We start from the raw sequence: 6,446 nt of genomic DNA on the forward strand, positions 1-6,446 counted from the left end.
TTCAAGGGGCGCCAGCTCCCCATTTATGGAATCATACTTGCATAGGGCCGGCTTCTATTTCCTCAAGCTCTCCTCCTGTCCTGATCTCAGCCACTTCAGCATAAATTAGTAACATCCGCCATCGTATTGGAAGTGGCTGCACAAATTATCCTCTGACCTACTTGCCCGGAGGAGGGTAGCCCAACCAGCAAAGCTTAGTCCACAGACCTTGCATGTTCTTCAGCGCCCTATTCCAGAAAAGTCCAATTTACCAACACAGAACTTCTAGGAGCTGAACATATGACGCATCCGACATGGATCAGCTTTGCCTTGGATAGCAAACGCATCTGGAGTTGCACTAGCTTTCCAGCCCTCTTTGCTTCCACCTTCCCAGTAGCCCTTTATCCCCATCTAAGCTGCCTCCTAATAGGGGGTGGTGAACTTTGGGGAGTCTGTCAGGGTGCCCAGTCCTTCATCTGTGCTGGTAAAGAAAAAAGGCACTGCCAGTAAGTCCCCAGTGGCCTCATTCCTGGGACAATCCGACAGCCGACCCTGCTAGCCATATTTCCAGCATATAATCCTTTAAAAGCACTGTGTCTTCACTTCTATTTAGTTTATTGTGTAATCCATCATGGGAGAGCATCTTCCTTTTTTTTTTCCCTTGGAAAAAAACTCTGTTTGTTTATGCTGAACTCTGCTGAACTCTGTTTGGCAAATGGAACAAGCCATCTGTGAACTTGGTGTGCCCTTTTAATTTCGGCATGGCTATTAGGGCTTGCTGGCTCCAGCATCACAATGCAGCAGCTTAGACCAGCCAGGGGACCTGTTCAAATGGCTCGGCATTTTGCCAGTGTTTTGATGAATAAAGACATTCGCTAGAAGTGAGACCAAGGCATAACTCTTGCTTCACCCATGACAGTGTGGTCCCCTCTTTAGTTCCGTTTCACTCATGGAGAAGTACAGAATTTGTAAGCAGGACAGAACTGTAAACAAATGTTTACAGTTGCAAATCTCTCCAGCAGGGCTCTCCAGATCTCTTCTTGATCTCTGAAATCCTCTTTTAGGGTGTTCAGGATCTTGGCTGCTCTCTTGGCAGAATGCTGTGTGCAGTTTTCCAGCTGAAGTGAAACAAACAGCTCCAAAAGACACTTCAAGATCCAAAGACAGGGACAAAAGCAAAGACGCTAAACTCAGATACACAACTAAATGGTCATCCAGAGTGAGGGCAGAAGGAAACGGGAAGGCAAGCTGCTCGGTATCCAGAATCTAAATTTTTGAGGATGATTCTGGATCGCTCCAGAGTTTGGAACCGGTGGTTCAAGAAGACGCAAAGGAACTGCTGCTTTACAGAGGCTTAGGAGAAAAATCACCGAGTGTGAAGCACGAAGGGTGTTCTTTGCCACGTGTCAGAGAAAAGCAACTGCCTCTAAGAATTACAATGGATAAGCTCGAAGGAGATGGAAAATGCAACAAACCAGGCTTCTGCGAAGGTTTTGGAGCAGGAGCAGGAGACAGAAACGGTCTTTCTTTGAAAAAGTGCCCTCACCTTCTGTTATTGGGGCTGAGCAGCATTTGGAAAAGATGCGCTCCATCCTGGCCATGGAAAAGGCACAGGGAAGCTTTTGGGATGCCAGCGCAGGTGGTGCGTGTCCCACTTCTGCAGTGGGCCTTTCTGCAACCTCCTCACGCTCTCGGTTTGGGTTCCGCATCCCACGTGGGCGGCAGCCTTGGGCGCCTTCGCTCTGGACCTGAGCAGGGGCCTCCCGAGGAGAGGGCACAGGGTGTCACGCACACATTTCCAGCCATTGTTTTGTTTCACATTTCACATTTGTTTCACATTTTTTTCTTTGGAGAACACCTTTAAGCCCTGCTGAGAATTTTGCCACCTCTAAAAATGTCTGTCTCACACTGAAATACTCTCCCCTTCAGTTGCCTGTCTCTCTTCTCTGCTTCACCCCTGCCCCCTCCACACACACAGAAGATAAATTCACCTGACTGCATTTGTATTTTTTTGGCCCACAACCAAGGACTTGGGGTTGTCAGAACCCGTGAATCGTGGGTCCAGAGGGGATGTGGAGAGAGATCACCCGGTGCCCCATCCGATCCTGCAGGCTGCTCTGTTCTCGCCATTTAGTGCTCAACAAAATCAAACTTTCCAGCTCATGAATGTTTTAAAGGCAATCTGTGAGACCGAGAAGCCCTTTATTTATGCGTTTCAGCGTATTCATTAAAATTTAACCGCAATGTTCTCTCTCACATTTGTCAGCGGAAGGATCTGGAGCGGAGTCCTGACTGAGGTGCCTTGTGGTGGAAGCAGATGCCCTGCTCTACTCCGTGATCACAGCGAAACTCTGTCAGTTCAGAAAACCCCGTTGCTTACACAAAGAATAGAAATGTTCCGTTCTTTTGCAACTTCTTTCTCCCATTTTCCTAAATGCAAGAGCTAAATGCACTTGCGCAATTGACAGCAAGCTAAGCTGCGCCCGCCAAGCAACGCCGCAAAGATCTTGACTGGAACAGAATGTCTAAAAATGCACATTCTGACCTGACATTTCTCCCCTTCAGTTGGACGAGCATTTTTGCGGCATGTCCTTGTTGATTTATGATCTACTTATTCGATTTACACCCTGATTTTTCTCATGACAAATTCAAAGTGGCTTGCCTCATTCTCCTCCTGCTGCTCTCCGTCTTATCCCCTCAGCAGCACCCCTGCGAGGTAGGCTGGGCTGAGAGTCTGGGAGTCGCCCTTCTGGTTCCTTGCCCGAGTGGGTACTGGCACCCGGATCAACTGAGTGCGACACCCATGTGCTTAGCCACTGCACCACCCTGGCTCTCTTGTGGCATTCATGCCCCACCCTTCTTCTGGCAGGGACCCCACGGCGGTCTGCAAGGGACGCAGTGGGGCTGCTCTGCATTTGATCATCGGACCCACGGCTCCATGGGGCAGACTAGGCTGAGCACCCTGATCGGCCCAGCGCTGGCCAGCGAGCTTCATGGCTGAGGGGCTCGAGAACCCGGCTGCCTTGCCAAGCACTCCTCCGACCCTCGAGCTGCCACGCCAGGCCGACTCATGAAAAACCCGCATGAACAAGTTACACAACTCCCTTGTGCATTGTAGCCAACCTCCTCCTCTCTCTCTCTCTCTCTCTCTCTCTCCCCCTGGGCCTCGGCTGTGTCTTCTTCCAGCCATTAGAGGAAGCCAGTGAGCTGCAACAAGGCTGATGGGGAACCCTTTGAAGGCCTGTTCCTGCAACAGACTGGCCCGGAGCGGCTCCCTTTCCGTGTGAAGCCACGTCCACGTGGCTCCCAGCAGCCATTCCAAGCGCAATGAGCAACAGCGAAGCAGCAACGGACAGCCGTGCGCAACCCATTGTGATGAATAATCATAATATGCAGTTGGAATGACTCGCGAGGAGAACGTAGCCCACGAAGCGGCATACGAGCGCACGGACTGAGCTCCCATGACATGACAAGCCAGAGCCTTCCTATCATTGCCTGCCGCATTGTCCGAACCCAGCTGCCCTAGTTTGGCGTGGGGAGTTATGATGCGAAACCAAGATCATGAAGCTCGGCTTGTTCGACCCCTTCTGCTCACAGTCCAAACCCAGCAAAAGCAGCCCGCCATGGCAGGAGGCCCGCTGGACTGACCCGATGCCCACCTGCTTCTGTGAGAAAGTGCCCCGGAAGGAGCCGGGAGCAATCCGCTCGGCTGCACTCCCAGGTGGGGGCACTGCTGCCCCTCTGGCCCCCCTGCTCCTGTCTGACAGACCCTCCCTCCAGCAGGAGCAGGGAAGGGGGCCCAAGGGAGGCAGGCACTGGGAGAAGCACCCCCCTTGCCAGGTCCCTCCTGATGGAGCAGTCGCTCTTCAGACGAGGGGCTTGGTCAGCGGTGCCGTTCCTTTCCTCCATTGCCCCCCTCTGGGGCAGGAGGCGAGCTCATTGTCTTTGCTGTGCTTTAGGTCCCCCTGTCTGCCCAGGAGAGACCGCTTGACACCTGCGCTGAGCACAACTGGTCTGTCAAGGACAAGGCCTCCTTCCTCCTGTGGTATCTCCTGGGAAACCTCCTGGAGGAATGGAGCGGCCAGGAGGCCGGGGACGGCGGGGAGAAACCAGCGAGGCACGTGACACTTCCGTGCGGCCACTGTGGAACTGCCCCGGGCTGGCTGGGTGGATGTGCGCACCGGCCCACTGCACATCAGGCCACTCCACGCCGTGTCATCCAGGCCACCCATGATCCGCATTCGCCGCTTTCCCCCTTTTGCGCGTGGGTGGCCAGGAGGGCCAAGGATGCCGAGTGATGCACCGGTGGGGCAAGGCTTTGCCGCTTACTCTTGAGCATCAGTCCTGAGCAGCAAGGGCAGGAGCTGGGGAGCCGTCCTCTGCGCTCTGCCTTCCACGCACGGAAGGAGAGCCCTCGATGCACATACGGCAGAGGGAGGACTGGTCCCTGACCTGGAGCTGCGAGGCGCGAGAGAGGACACACATCAGCTTATTGGAGTGCTCCGCCTGCTAACAGTCAGGCCAGTCTTGCCGAAGACATTGGCTGCACCCTGCCCGTGTGAGAGCCAGTGTGGTGTAGTGGTTAGAGCGTGGGACTGGGACTCAGAGGATCCGGGTTCGAGTCCCCGCTCAGCCATGGAGCCCACTGGGTGACTTTGGGCCAGTCACAGACTCTCAGCCCAGCCTGCCTCACAGGGTGGTTGTTGTGGGGAGAAGATGGAGGAGGAGAATGAGGTAAGCTGCCTGAGCCCTTTGTAGGAAAAAGGCAGGATGTAAATTGAAAAAAATAAAAATAAAGGAGGGCTCACTCCCAGGATTGTGCCATCCGGGCAGGTGCTCTCCGGGCATCCAGGTTCACAGTGGCCCTGGCGAGTTTGGGCCAGCCTCAGGAATGCCCGTCCCACCTGTATTTTCTCCTTCCACTCCTGCACCCGTCAAGTCTCCATTTCTAGGATGCAGCTGGGCTGGGCAATCCCACACAGGTGAGTCACCATTTTATTCTCCTCACTTGCCTAGGCTGTTCAGAGACACCAAGGTCCTGCACAAGCGGCCCTGTATTCTAATATAAATCTAATCTCTGCATTTGGAAAGTGCACACTTTAAACATTTGGCTTAAGATTGTCTGTTGCAACAGACAATCATGTTTCCTGCTCTCTAATATCCACAGTGACATCTGCCATCAGGTGACTGGCATATTTCAGAATATGTTGGTCCTTCTGGATAATTGTTGCGTGTCTGAAGCCAATGAATAATACATTTGTGCTAGTGCTTTTTTCTTAATTGAGAGGTCACCAACCCAAGATCTGATTGCACCGTTTCTCAGGCAGCTTCCCCTCTAGCCCATCTTTTATCTTAGGTAAATTTCATGGAGAGACACAGAGCTTAGCCTTGAATCTGCCATGTGTTCATGTCAGGCCTAGTTAGAAACCCTAAAGCTGGAACCTCAGGGCCCTGCATTTGTTGCTGACTTTCCCCCTGTCCCATATGTGCAAGAGAGACTTCTCAGCATGTGCAAAGTGTCCCTTTGGAACCAATAAAGGCTTTTTCTATACTTCCTGTGAAGAAAAACCTTCTTCTCCTCTGGGTAGGAAGGCCGAGCTTGGTTGTTGCTGTTGGTACTAAACCGACTAAGCCATAGGTCCCAGATGGTGACCACGCGATGCAGGAAGATTCAGGCCACAAGTCTGAAATGTTTAGAGATGGAGGCAAGTTCTCTGGGTGAACTGGCTGGTGAAATTTGATCTTACCATGAAGCAACGGGGCATGGTGAGTATCAAGGGTTTATTTTTCTAAGAGACGCCACTCTCTACTTATCTTGCTCTTTGTGTCCTTCTCAAAAGTCCGCGAACCACCTCAGAGGTGCCTTTCTGCTGTTCCTGACGGCTGCAGGCGTGCCTGAGGGCTGGTGCGGCTACGCCTTTGGACTCTCCTCCCCGCTGGGTCCCAGCCCTGCCAGATGCTCTGGGCACCTGCTCCGGCCAAGCTTGCCAGGAAAGGTGAAGGCGGGACTTTTCTGCCACCTTTGCCAGACTCACCAGTCTTCTCCTGTGGCAACTGCACCCGTGGCCGCTGAGCCAGGCTGGTGGAAGAGCAGAGAGCAGATCTGGGGAAGACGCCTGGACCGGTCTTCCCTCCCCTCCACCCCATGTGGCTGCTCCACCCAGCGCATCCCATGTTGTCAGGAGGCAGCAAACTCGTCTGGCAGGTTTTTGCCTTCTGTTTTCTCCTTCCCTCTGGAGGCACCACAGCTGCAGACCGAGCTCTGGAGGAGGCAGGCGGCCAGGAGGAGAGGCGATGCCTCCTTTTCTTCCGGTCCTCCGCTTTACAAGCCAGGTGTGGGCACACTGAGACAGAGCCAGGTTCAGGAGAAGGAGCTTTCTCTTTGCCGGCCCAAGGAAGGAGGAACGTGTCCCCAGGAGGCCTGGCACGATGCTGCAGTTGTAGCTCTCGGACAGCCCGTCTGATCG

The sequence above is a fragment of the Varanus komodoensis genome, unplaced genomic scaffold (genome assembly GCF_004798865.1).
Source record: "Varanus komodoensis strain SLA01 unplaced genomic scaffold, ASM479886v1 scaffold88, whole genome shotgun sequence".
Taxonomy (NCBI): domain Eukaryota; kingdom Metazoa; phylum Chordata; class Lepidosauria; order Squamata; family Varanidae; genus Varanus; species Varanus komodoensis.